The sequence below is a fragment of the Silene latifolia genome, chromosome 1 (genome assembly GCF_048544455.1).
Source record: "Silene latifolia isolate original U9 population chromosome 1, ASM4854445v1, whole genome shotgun sequence".
Taxonomy (NCBI): Eukaryota; Viridiplantae; Streptophyta; class Magnoliopsida; order Caryophyllales; family Caryophyllaceae; genus Silene; species Silene latifolia.
The window spans coordinates 167,149,377-167,163,270 of record NC_133526.1 but is presented as its reverse complement, the minus strand read 5'-3'; positions in this window follow the sequence as shown (position 1 = coordinate 167,163,270).

Genomic DNA, 13,894 nt, shown 5'->3' with positions numbered 1-13,894 from the left:
GTAACACCCCCATACACCAAGGTGCTTTACCAAGGACCACCCCAGTGTATAAAGGTGCTACCATCTCGGTTTCCCGAGGTAGTAGATCAAATAAACAATAGTAGAACATATATTAAATAGCTTTATACTTTACATCATAGGACAGCGTGATGAAGATACAACATAAACAACTAGAAGAACTACTAAACATGAATGTCAGCGATATCTACTTCGGTAGCGTGATGACTCGATTCCGTTCCATGTCCCGCAAGCATCAAAACTAGCTGTACCTGCGAAGCCAACTGCTCACAATCCCCGAATGGATCACCACAGTTTTGAAAACACAACACGGGGTCGATTCACTGAACAATCAAGATAAGACAAAGTACGATAAAGATAAACGTCTGTTCCACAATCCATCTCCAACTCCCAATCATATCTCATAACTGACTACACACTAAAGTGTGTAGCCCTGCCACTGGGAGACCGCAGCCTTGCCCACCTAAACCCCGCTCATCAACGAGCGATAACCCTATTCATTAATGTGCACATCCTCTCCTATGGCGGGTTCCACAGAGGGCGAATTAAGGGCGTGAAGCCACTCCCGCAAGTGACTCCACTCAGCCGAGGACGCTGCTCGCAAACATCATCAACCATCTCAACTCCAACACCCATACTCCGATCCACCAACAACAATCAATCAACAATATCAATCGTATCAATCAATTACAACGCACATCTTAAATCAATTAAACAATAAACTGAGTAGAGAAACCCTACCTTGTTGCTAATCCATGCAAGTACGTCCAACAACTAGCCAGGCAAGACTCTGAGGCGAATCCTACAAGTAGTAACCATATGCTATTACTAGACTACCCCAAAAACCTACTGAAAGATAACCACGAAACACAAACTTACCTTGAGACGCGGACCAAAGTCGGTAACGATGACATCCCGACTCGATGACTCCAAGCATGAACCATTCCCCCTTCTTGGGTTAGTGTCTAGGCTAGGTGAAGGAGTAGAGAGGTGGGTGATAGGTAGGAGAGAGAGAGGTTAGGGTTAGAGAGATAAAAGAACTGTCGAAAATGAAATAAGGTTTACGATCTCGCGTTTTATAATACGCGTTAACAGCCGTGAACTCGGTCGAGTATCTTCATACTCGGCCGAGTAAGCCATACTCGGTCGAGTGTTACCACTACTCGGCCGAGTAGCCTCTACTAGGTCGAGCAAACCATAACTTAGGTCTCCTATCCTCTCTCATATCCATTGCTACGGGTCTCCTTTGGTCAACGGTCGGTCAACGGGTCCTTAAATAGGGCGGGTATTACACTACCACCCTTATGATGAAGATGATTAGTGATTGATGTGAATCCTATTTACGCACATTTAGTCCCCTAACTAGCCTAGTTCCTATGATTTTTAGTGTGTATTAGGGTCGTTTCTTGTCTTTAGCTTCCTATTATGCATATTCTATGAGATTTGGTATCTTTTGTAGGAGAAGAGCACTAACCTTGCCCAAACGGAGTGAAACGGAGCTAAATTGATAACATCCAATGACCAAGCATCGAAGAGGAGACCAACACTAAAGGCCTAAGTCAATAAAACAAGTAATTGGGCAATGACGAAGGATCCCCACGACCTATGAAGGACCCCCACGAGTTAGGGGGCAGCCAACACAAGAAGAAGAACTGCTGCTCAACCCGCTCAAGTTGGGAACAACCCGCTCGAGTTGGCCAGTGACCTGCTCGAGTTAGATTCAACCTGTTGGGGTTGATGCCTAGACTACTCTATAACTCGCGCGGATCCTCTTGAATCGTGCAATGGATTATTCCTTCGACACATAAGCATGTTTCCTAATCTACCCTTGCTTAACCTAATATTGTACGCACTATATATACTTCATTTGTAATAATTAAAAAAAAAGTTCCCTTAGACTAGATTAAGCTCTTATTAGGAGTAGATTAGAATAGATTAGTCTTTAATCATTTTACAAATTACACTTTAATCTTTCCTTAATTATTTCTCAAATAATCTTAGATCTAGCTTTGTAATTGAAGAATTCTTGGTTTTGTATTGGGGAATTGACAACACTCCATCATTAATCAAAGGTTTCTTCTATTGTTCTTCCATTTCCTTTGTTCATCTCAAGTTATTTACATTTGGATCTCTTGGGTATGTATTTGAAGACTAAGTGACAAGTCTCCATCTTTATTCAACGATTCTTCTTTATTTATGTTCATCTTTACTTTCCTAGTTGGTAACCTTCTTAATCCCTCTTTATTTATTTGTTAATCTCTTATTTTATTACCTTGCTTAATCATCATGTTCATTTGTGTTGTAATGTTTGACACCATTGCTAGCATATTAATCATGATGTGTAGTGAGTAGTCTTCTAGCTAGAGTTAGTGGGGGATTAGGGGAGTAATCATGGGATAGATCTATACTTAATGAGTTCATATGAATGCTTGCGTATTGTACTTTCAACTTATGCACATGTCATGTTTGATGAAATGTGTTGAGTCATAATTATATACACATTTATGCCTCCCCTTAGTTGCTCTTGATACAGTTTTCGTGCTAGTTTATATCATTTATATGCCTTTTATGTTAGAATGTCGATACTTCCGCTTTTTTATGTTTAATGCAGGAATGATGCATTTGAGGAGCAAAGGAACGGAATGGGCATCGCGGAGTACGCATGAAGGAATACACGAAGTATGGCACGGGAATCCATAGGAATAAAGGAAGAGAAGTTAAGAAGAAAACACGAAGAAAAGAGCAGGAACAAGTGATGCCTCGATCAACTATGGCCGGGCTCGATCGAGGAACTTGGTGACTCGATCGAGTACATTGGGGCTCGATCGAGAAAATACTTACTTCTATAATTTCCGCAATTTTCCTTAAGTCGGTTATGTTTTATTATAAATACCTAAAACCGTACCCTTGTTTATTTACGTCTTATATTTTCGTTAGTTTCGTAGAACTCCTCTAAAAAATCTCTTAGAATATTTAGTTTAGTTTAATTATTGTTCTTACTTCCGGATCAAAGCTATTTTACGGTATTGCTCTAATCTTTCCTCAATTATTATTTCAATTACTTGTTCATCTTTTATGCTTTTAATCACGTTTCTTATTAGTGCTATTGTTGTTATTGTTATTAATATGAGTAGCTAAATCTTTTATCTAGGGTGAAAGGGGATCTAGGTTGTTAGAAAAGGGGTTACTTATGAATTGATTATTAAATTGCTTTTGATTGTTGTTCAATTATTGTCTTTCTTCTAATTAGTTAATTACTGATCAGAATTGATTAATTAGCCTTGCATAAACTTGGATTATCACCGACAGGGTTAAGACTAGTATAGGCCACGATACTTGAATTAGACCGACTTAATAATAGTGATTGCATGTTAAGTTTAGATCTAAAAAGACATATTAGAAGCGATCGATCATATGACTTTCAACAATATAAATTGCTCAATCAATGAATTAAACCTTACCCTTTGATGACTACCTAGTGAACCCGATCCCTAGACTCTTTAATATTATTGTTATTCATCTTTTATTACACTTGCTATTAGTTGTTAGAAATCAAACATTCAAAACCCCCAAAAATTGGTTACTTTAAGACAGACTTAAATATTAGCAAACTAGAATAATTACCTCTCCTCTCTGTGGATTCGACCCTTCTTACCGCTAGCTATTAGTTAGTAGTAATTTAGGTTTACTTTGATTAAGGTGATATGACTTTAGCCTTATCAAAATGCTTGATTGACAACCTAGCATGATTCTCTTATCTTTTCAACAAGACTTGTAAGATATAAACTAACTCAGGGCTTGTTAGACCATGCATATAGTTGAATAGGGAGAACCAAGTCGATGTAGGTGTTTTAAAGTTGTGACCAACTCGGCTCCGAGACCTAAGTCTCCCTAGGAACTGTAACACATAAACTAAGTCGATTCCAACAATAATAATTGCTTGCATCTATGTGACTCATTTATGTTATCTTACCATGATTCCCCTATGATCCCATGACACCCTAGTGCTTTTAATCGATTGTTTACATATCTATTTACTTGCCTTGTTATCCATTTGTTTACATTTCCATTATAGTAGTGTAGTTTACAACTCAAACCAAATCGTGACACTTGCATAAATTGAGATAGATAGACTTAGGACCCAAAGCACACTGTCCCGTGGATCGACCTCGACTTAATCACTTACTAGTTGTTTGTTGAGAATATAAATGTGTTTGATTGAGTGAAAAACGACTCGCTCACATCAAAATGGCGCCGTTGCCGGGGATGGTGCATAGTTAGATATAAGGCTTAGTCTAAGTTTCGGGACTAGTCATTTTATTGCTTTTCAAAAAAAAAAAAAAATTGATATTCAATTTTTATCAATTTCCATTTGGACCATTACATGTTTTTTGGCAAAGACTTCAGGACTATATTTTCATGTTTGGTTTAAATGTTGAAGAATGAGAATTTTGCCATATAGTCTATGATGGTGTCATTGTTGGAGTGAGGGACGAGATTGAGCAACATTGTAACGGGATATTTACTTACATGACTTATGATGAGAGGTTGGGGCTTATTGCTTATTTGGCTAGAAATTTCGAGTCAGAAATGGCGCTGTTGCCGGCGACGGTGTTTTGTGATTAAGTTCTTGTTTGTTTGTCTATTTTAATTGTGCTCTAACCTTGAGGAACTTGTTCCTTAAGGTCGTTCTTACCATTTTATTGTAGTTTCCATGTTTGTAGTTGTATCTTTATCTTAGCTATGATGATGGCGCAAGGCTTGGTACATGGAGTATATGCTGGATCTTTTGAGTATGACTACCATGGGTATGAGGAGTTTGAAGAGCAAGTCAACACAAACCTACCTTACAACTCATACAATGAAAGTCCTAACTACTACCCCAACTTTTTATACCAAAGCCTTCACATCAAAAATCCACAACACCCACCCACCCGAAACCACATTACAACCAAAACCCAAATGAATAACTAACACACCAACTCTACCAAAACCAAAACTCCTATAATCACCCATTCAACCAATCTCCTATTTGCCAACAACAAGAAGACAACCATGACCTTGACATGCAAAGGTTGGTCTACCAAATACTTCAAGACCAACGTCAATTCTACACCCAAATGCAAGAAGATGTGCAAGCAAGGGATTTGGTTCTCAATAATATCATGGAGCATGGGGAGAAAGTTGGCAACTCGAATAACCCAATTACAAGCCGACCAAGAACTCTATGAAGAACATATTAAAGAGGAAAGTGATGACACCAAAGAGAGTGAGGTATCCTCTCTTGCTCATTGCCACTTACCCTCACAAATCGCCATATGGAGGTCTTGGGAGGAAGGTGTAATTGAGGAAGATAGCTAGGGTGATGAAAAGCTTGAAGGACATTATGAGGCTACCCATGTGACTACCCCACCAACCGTTCCTCACCAATTCTTGAGCATTGACCACCCCATATTCCAATCGGTACCCAACTTTGTGAACATTGTCCATAAATGTGAATTTGAAGGAGTGACCTTTGATGTGGAAGATGTGAAGTTGGAGGAGCCAATTTCCTTGAGCTCTTGTGAGTATGAAAGTGTGGTATTTGATGAAGAAGATATGAGGTTGAGTAAACCGAATACTCTTAGCCTTTGTGAGTATGAGGTTGTGTCATTTGAAGTGGACGTTGAGGTGGTGGAGAAAGAGTTAATGAGAAGGAGTTAAGGCCCTATTTATGATTCGTATGGAGATAGCGATGAAGATAAGCCTATGGAAGAAGATTATGCAGAGTATGTGTCTTGCAATGACTTATGGAATGAAAAAGAGGTGGACTTAAAAGAGGAATGGAGTTGTGAGATTGCCTCACTCGAGGAGCCCATCCTTGAGAAGTTTAAGGTATGCTTCCATGGAGAAGATGAATGTCTCATTCCTATTGACTATGAAGACATTTTCGCACCCACCATGGAACCTATGATTGTTGGAGATGATATGGTAAACCTTCTCTAAGAGGTCAAATTGTCATTTAAAAGGTACTTGGTGGAGAAGATCAAGAACAAAGTTATGAATGAGCTTACTCGTGGAGACTTGGCACCCACAATCTCAATTCCTAAGCTATCCCGTCGTCAATGCTATGAGAATTATCCTTCTATTCTTGAAGGATTGATAAATCCGAATGCTATCATCATAACTATATTTGAGGGAGACGGGGAGAGAATGGAAGCCTCCCGATGACAAGAATTTTAAACTTGCTAGTTTGGAGAGCCAAAAAGGCTATGGTGAAAAGGCCAAAGCGAAGGGGAGAAATTTCAATAAGAAGCCCCTTGTGGAGGATTGGCTCTATTCTATTTTGAAGTGGCCAAGGTCCTAATTGTGCTTATTTGAGGCCTATTCAAAAGCCTTTGATCGGTTGTTAAGAGCATTAAGTGGTATGGACAATGCGAATAGAAAAATATTCTTTGACTTAGTTTGGTGGAGTCCTACCTTAAACCACCATTTGTAAGGTATCGTTTTCTTTCACTTTGCATTTAGCTTCATTAATTTGCATTTCATTTAGTATAATTGCATCTAGAATCATTTTAGTGTTATAACCAAACCTTCTCTCTTTTTGTATTGGAAATAATGTTTTGTTCGGTTTGGGGAAGTTTGATTACAAGTACTCCGAGTTAATTCAAATTAGCCCTCATTTAAATCGATATCATGCATCATAATAGTCTAGTTAGCTCATCTCATATAGTATAGTATATATACACTACGCCAAATCTGGCAATCAATAAGGAGCGTATCACAACGGTTTAATGCATTTAATAACGATACTTAGAATACCGTTTTCCAAATATTGGCGGAAACCTAGACCGTGATAATGCGAATAACGATTTTCCACGAAAACCGTTGTTATTATAATGTGACAATGGCTACTTAACAAACCATTATCAAAAACGTTTTAACGGTTTCCAAAAGCTCGTTATAAAATCTCTCTTATCAACGGTTGTTAGACAACCGTTACCAGTTTAAGAAAACGGCATTTTAAAAACCGTTACTAAATTAGCACCAGCAACGGTTTGTGGTACCCGTTGTTATGTTATAGATACGGGTTTCTTGTAACCGTTATCATTTTCAATTATGAAAGAATGGTTTTTCAATTCAACCGTTGTCACTATTTGATTAGATTTCTCAGTTTGACCACTGCATGCAAAACTTTATCAGTACTTTAATAAATATTCAATTTGACCAATAATATTCAATTTGACCAAAATAATTGTATAAATATGTCTTCATAATGTTTTAGGTCAAAATCTAAATTATCAAACATTTACTCTTTAATTTCTCTCTAAAAAAAATATGGCTGGTGTATCGGAGCTACAATCACGTTATCGTTACGCACAACCTTTTACTTGCATTCTCCATAATCTCCCGGTTCGTTATGATGGGAATGGAAAGGGTTTAAACCCTAATTTTGGGTGGTTGACGCAAATGCTTCATAACTCCGGTTTCACTGCGGTTAAAAAAGTGTACCCTGTGTCTACAAACAAGCAAGGTTTTGTAGGCTTCGCTTTTATCGAGTTTGATGAAGCCAACTGCCATGATAGTTTTCGTCAGGCAAGAACATTAGGGGCTAGATTTGCGGGGAAAGATGCAGGGAAAGAGGACTTCTATTCGGATGCTAAACAAAAGGGCCCTTATCTATGGGTTGCGACCCATGTTGATCATCATCTGCTGACACATTGCAGGAGGCATCACATTCCTGCCGCCGTGCCTATGTCATGGGAGAAAGAGGCCATTCCACCTGCGCTGCCCGCTGATGATGAAGAGTCGATCTACGACTTGATCTATGCCGAAATTGTGCATGAAGACTATCCTAATACTTCATCAGATTCTAATTAAGTCTTTAATTATTATCTGACATTATGAGTTGTATTTTGATTATGGTGGTTATTTGAATTAAAGTTTAATAATTTATGTTATTTGTTACGTTTTAATTACGTCCTTACACTCAAATGTAATCCACCAAATAAAATATTATAATGACCAACTTTCTACTTATAATAATAAAAAAGAATGGAAACGGCATAATAAGATCCACTGTGAAAACTGATAAGTTATTTTAAAGCCGTTGTCATATTTTAAAGCCTTTGTCATAATAAGATCAACAACGGTTATTTTAAAGCCGTTGTCATATTACACCAATTAACAACGGTGTTTCTTAAAACCGTTGTAAAAACAGGTCCACTGTGAAAACTGAAAAGTTTGTGATTTTAGTTTACCAATGCATGCCCTATTATTATTGGTTGTTTGACCATTATTCACCTCATGCATGCATGCACAATTACAACGGTTCTTATAAGAACCGTCTTAGATTATGCAACTCTAAAAATAAATGAAAATTTAAAGGTATTAATAAAAGAATGACTGATGGTGAACAAGTCATCTTTGCCGTCGTTGCCGTCATTAATCTTTAAAGCTTAAAAAAGGTAATTTCATTTTCATAGCTACTGGCTTATATATGGGTCGTACTTGGATGATTGATGGTGAAATTGGTGATCCCATTTATAATGATGGAATTGCTGAATTTTACAATTTCGTTAGTGAAAATTTTCATCTCCACTCATCAATCCCCTGCCTTTGTAATAGATGTGGTAATATTACGATTTTGCCTATCCCGGATGTCAAAATACACTTAGAAAAGAATAGTTTTAGTAGAGATTATAGGCGTTGGATTTTTCATGGAGAATTAGAGGATGAGGACAGAGAATCTGATGTAGAGGTAAATAATCATACACCTGAAGCTGCTGGTTTAGATATAGGGGATGAGGGATATGATGTCTGTGTAAACAATCGTTCACCTACACCTGAAGTTGTTTTAGGTGAGAAGTTTGCTGAAGATGATGGATTCAATGATTTTGATGCTACCGGTAATGGGGAAATAAATGCTGATGATTTAATTGAGAAGTTGAGTCACTCTGAAATGCCTTTATTTACTGGTTGTAAGAAGTATACCAAATTGTCCGCGGTGGTAAAGTTATATAACTTGAAGGGGACAAATGGGTGGAGTGATAAGAGTTTTACGGATCTTCTAGCTTTGCTATGTGACATGCTTCCTGACGGTAATGTTCTTCCGAGTCGGACATATGAGGCTAAAAAAATGATTAGAGAATTGGGCATGGAATATGAGAAAATACATGCTTGTCCCAATGACTGCATATTGTACCGTAAAGATTATGAGAAATTATCATATTGTCCGCGCTGCTCTGTATGGCATTATAAGACTAAGGAAGGGATCCCAGCTAAGGTGTTGTGGTATTTTCCAATAATACCAAGATTCATAAGGATTTATTTGAATGAAGAAGATGCAAGAATGTTGACTTGGCATAATAGTGGAAGGATTGAAGATGGAAAGTTAAGACACCCAGCGGATGGTCAACAGTGGAAAGAGTTTGACGCTAAATATCCCGACTTCGCCAAAGAAGTAAGGAACTTGCGTCTAGCGCTCTCCATAGATGGAATGAACCCTCATGGAAACATGAGTACCCAACACAGTACTTGGCCAGTTGTGTTGGCCATCTATAATTTGCCTCCATGGGTTTGCATGAAAAGGAAGTATCTGATGTTGTCTTTGTTGATATCTGGTCGTCGACAATCCGGAAATGACATAGATGTGTATTTGGAACCACTTCTAGATGATCTGAAGATTTTGTGGGAAAGAGGGATACTAGTGTTTGATGGTTATAAGAAGGAAAGTTTCAATCTGAGAGCCATGTTATTATGTACAATAACTGACTTTCTGGCATACGACGATCTTTCTGGACATATTGTACATGGGAAAGAGGCTTACCCATTGTGTGGGGGGGGGGGGGGGGGGATGTTGAATCAGAATATTTGAAGCATTCTCGCAAGCATGTGTACAGGGGAAATCGTCGATGGTTATGCCCTGATCATCATTATCGTAAGCTTCAGAAGGCGTTTAATGGGTGTCCTGAGCAACGTGGGAGTCCTCAGATTTTAAATGGTCATGAAGTATATGAGAAAGTGAAAGATATTGAGATAACGTTTGGGAAGAAGGGACCTAAGTTGTATACTCGTGGTTATAAAAAAAAACATATTTTTTACCAAACTTCCATACTGGCGTGACCTCCCAGTTAGACATTGCCTAGATTTTATGCACATTGAAAAGAACGTTTGTGATAATAGAATCAATACTCTGCTGAATGTTCCGGGTAGGACAAAAGACAACAAGGCATCTAGGGATGATATGGTTGAGATGGGTATTAGGCCCGAGCTGGCAGCTAAAACAAAAGGAAATCGGTCTTTTTTTGCCGCTTGCAGCTCATACTTTTTCAAAAAAGGAGAAAAAAGAGTTTTGCGAATGCTTGCATGGTATTAAGATGCCAGAGGGCTATTCGTCTAATATTAGAAGCCTTGTTTCGTTGCAGGACCTAAATCTTACTGGTTTAAAGTCACATGACTGTCATACATTGATGCAACAACTACTAGCTGTGGCCGTTCGTTCCATTCTACCTCCAAAGGTTCGACATTCTATAATTAGATTTTGCTATTTCTTTAAATCAATCAACAGTAAAGTCATTGATTTCGATGAAGCGGAAACTTTGCAGGACATCCTCATCACCAGTCTTTGTCAGTTTGAAATGTATTTTCCTCCCTCATTTTTCACTATCATGGTTCATTTGACTGTCCACCTAGTCCGGGAGGTTTTGAATCTCGGGCCAGTGTATTTGAGATATCAGTACCCATTCGAATGATTGATGAAAGTTTACAAGGATTACACATCTAATAGGTATCATCCAGAGGGGTGTATTGCTGAGCGAGCAATTATTGATGATGCGCTTTCGTATTGTTACGCGTACCTCTCCTTGGATGAGTTAATTGGAGCTCCTACGAATCGTCATAGTGACTGGATGAATGGAAAAGGTGTAAGGGGTCGTGTTTCCAAGGATATGTCATCTGACATGCGACATAGAGCTCATACATACGTTCTTTTTAATGATGATCATGTCCAGCCTTACAGTATGGAACACCAGAGTTACCTTAAGGGAAATCACCCTCATAAGAACGAAAGGTGGTATGCAAATGAGCATTACAAGCAATTTAGTGACTGGTTTAAGGATACTATTTTCGATGATTACAACCCAATTGATGATTGCTCAACCAGCCTACGTCATCTCGCTTTCGGTCCTGATGCTCGTGCAAGTTTTTATAGCGGGTATGCGATCAATGGGTACACTTTCTACACCCGCATTCAAGATGAGGCGAGCACAATGCAAAATAGTGGAGTTTGCGTAGATTCTGAGGCAATATACGTTGCTAGTTCAAAGGATAAAAATCCTATTTGGGTACAATGCAATATTATGGAGTTATTCAAGAGATATTGGTTTTAGACTACATGGATTTTGAGATACCTCTATTTCGGTGCACGTGGGTTGACAACAACAATGGTGTTAGAAAGGATGATTTAGGATTCACATTAGTAAATTTTGACAAGGTTGGAAACAAGGGCGATCCTTTTATATTAGCGTCACAAGCAAAACAAGTGTTTTATATTACCGATCCTATGGATAAGAAGTGGTCAGTTGTTCTATCTTGCCATCGCCGAATTCCAGATGATGAAGACGTTGAATTTAAAGGACTTGATCACAGTGCTATATCGCAATTTGGTAATGATGTTGAAAATGTTAACTTTCCAAACATATATACACGGGATGATCATGATGATGGTATTTGGGTTAATGAGAGACTAGCAAATCCAAAAAACGTCCCCGGCAGCCGTGAAAATATCAGCAATCCAATCAAGATATCTTACGTCATGCGTAATTATTGTCTTGTTGTTATATATCAAACTGCTGTTATAAACTTTTTCTGCTGTTGCAGCGGGCGGGTTAGGGAAAAATAATACCAAATGATGCTTTATTTCTTGGCGGTAAAATCAAACAAAATAAATTATTAAATACAATGGTTATACCTAAACCATTGTTCAGGACGTGTACAGTTATAACGGTTCAGGCCGTTGTTATCTATATAAAAAATGATGCTTTATTTCTTGGCGGGAAAATTAAACAAAATGAAATATAAAATAAAACGGTTATACCAAAACCGTTGTTCTGGACGTGTACAGTTATAACAGTACAGTCCGTTGTTATGTATATAAAAATGATGCTTTATTTCTTGGTGGGAAAATCAAACAACATGAAAATATTACAGACAACGGTTATTTCTAACCCGTTGTAGATAGTACTAATCAATTACGGTTTCACACAAAACCGTAGTCTGTTTGGAAATAAAATACAACGGTTTGTCTTATACCGTGTTTATTACTTTCCAATAAACAAGGTCTTGCAAGTGTTGTATTATTCACACATATATACTCTGAGCTTCCCCTCCCCCACATAATATCCTCAAACATTGAGCTTCCCCTCAACCACCAGCCTACCCCATCGCCGTCGCAGTCATCGTCATCATCGCCATTGCCACCGCCAGATCAATCCAGATTCTCCTCTTTAAAGAAGTAATAAACCCTCCTCTCTAGAGATTTGTTTGTTATTATAAGTATGCATTGTTATTATTTGTTTATTAATTTCTGCTTTAGATATGGTCCAAAAGCGGAAAAGAAACGACGGAAATGCGTCAGGCGACGACTCAGGTGATGAGAATAATTTGCAACACACTGCGGGCCGAATGCGCCACAAGGTTTCCCTAGAAGCAATAAATTCATAGATACCTAATCCTTTACAGTGGGATAAAGATACCGGCCTGCCATATGGTGAGAATGCCGGGTATTTTATGAGTTGGATTGGTTATTGTATAAGACAGTATGTGCCTCTCAGTACGCCGCGTATCAGTGAACTGAGTAAAATACGGAACACCATGCTAATAAATAGAATAAAGGTATGTATATATAATAATAAATGTTTTAGCTTAAATTAAGTTACTACTTGATATGTGTTTTAGCCGAAACACTTGTACCATCTATGCTCATCATATATGCAGTTAGCTTACGTTGTCCCCGAAAAGTATGACAAGTACCTAAAAAAAGACAGGGGAAGCCCTCAGATCTTGGAAGTTAAAGATTGCTGAGAACCACTTGTTCAACAAGGAAACCGGGGAGATGAACAAGAACCCACCAAAAAAGAAGTATCCGTATATCAGTCAGGACCATTAGGATAGCTATATCGCTTATATGCAGTCTGACAAGTTTAAGGTAAATTAATAATAATAAGTAAAGAAGTATACTTAGTTTAGTGTTTGGTCATGCTTACGTTCCTTGATACAATTTATTTGATGAAGGCTATGAGTGAGAGGAACAAGGCGAACATTTCAAAGAAAAAGACCATCTTTTACGGCTCCCGAGTTGGTTATAGATTGATTAAGAAGAAACTTGTAAGTACATAATTCTTATAATATTAGACTATTAGGTGTTTTAGTCGGATGTTATATATGTTCATAGTAATCATACATATTTTGAGAGGATATCAATGTGATGAATGAATTGTAGGCAAAGCTTGGAAAATTCAGTCGTCACGACGCTTGGGTGGAAGGTCACACTCCTCAGAATGGAAAGACGAAAACTGAATATGATAAGGACATCAAAGAGAAAATTGTAAGTTTGAATAAATATGTCACCTCTACAGCTGGTGGTCGGAGTTATCTAATTGTGAGTTGCTTAATGGTTTTATGTGTATGTAGAGGATCTGTGAGAAGGAGGTACAAGAAGGAAAATGGAAGCCTGAAGGACGTGATGACATTCTTGCTAGGGCAATCGACAAAGCAGAGCATCCAGGTCGTGTGAGAGGGGTATCGACGCATGTTGGTATCACTAAGTATTTTGGGAAAACTACTCGAAGTGGTGATGATTCCAATAAGGTAATCTCTAAATACTGTATTTGAACCA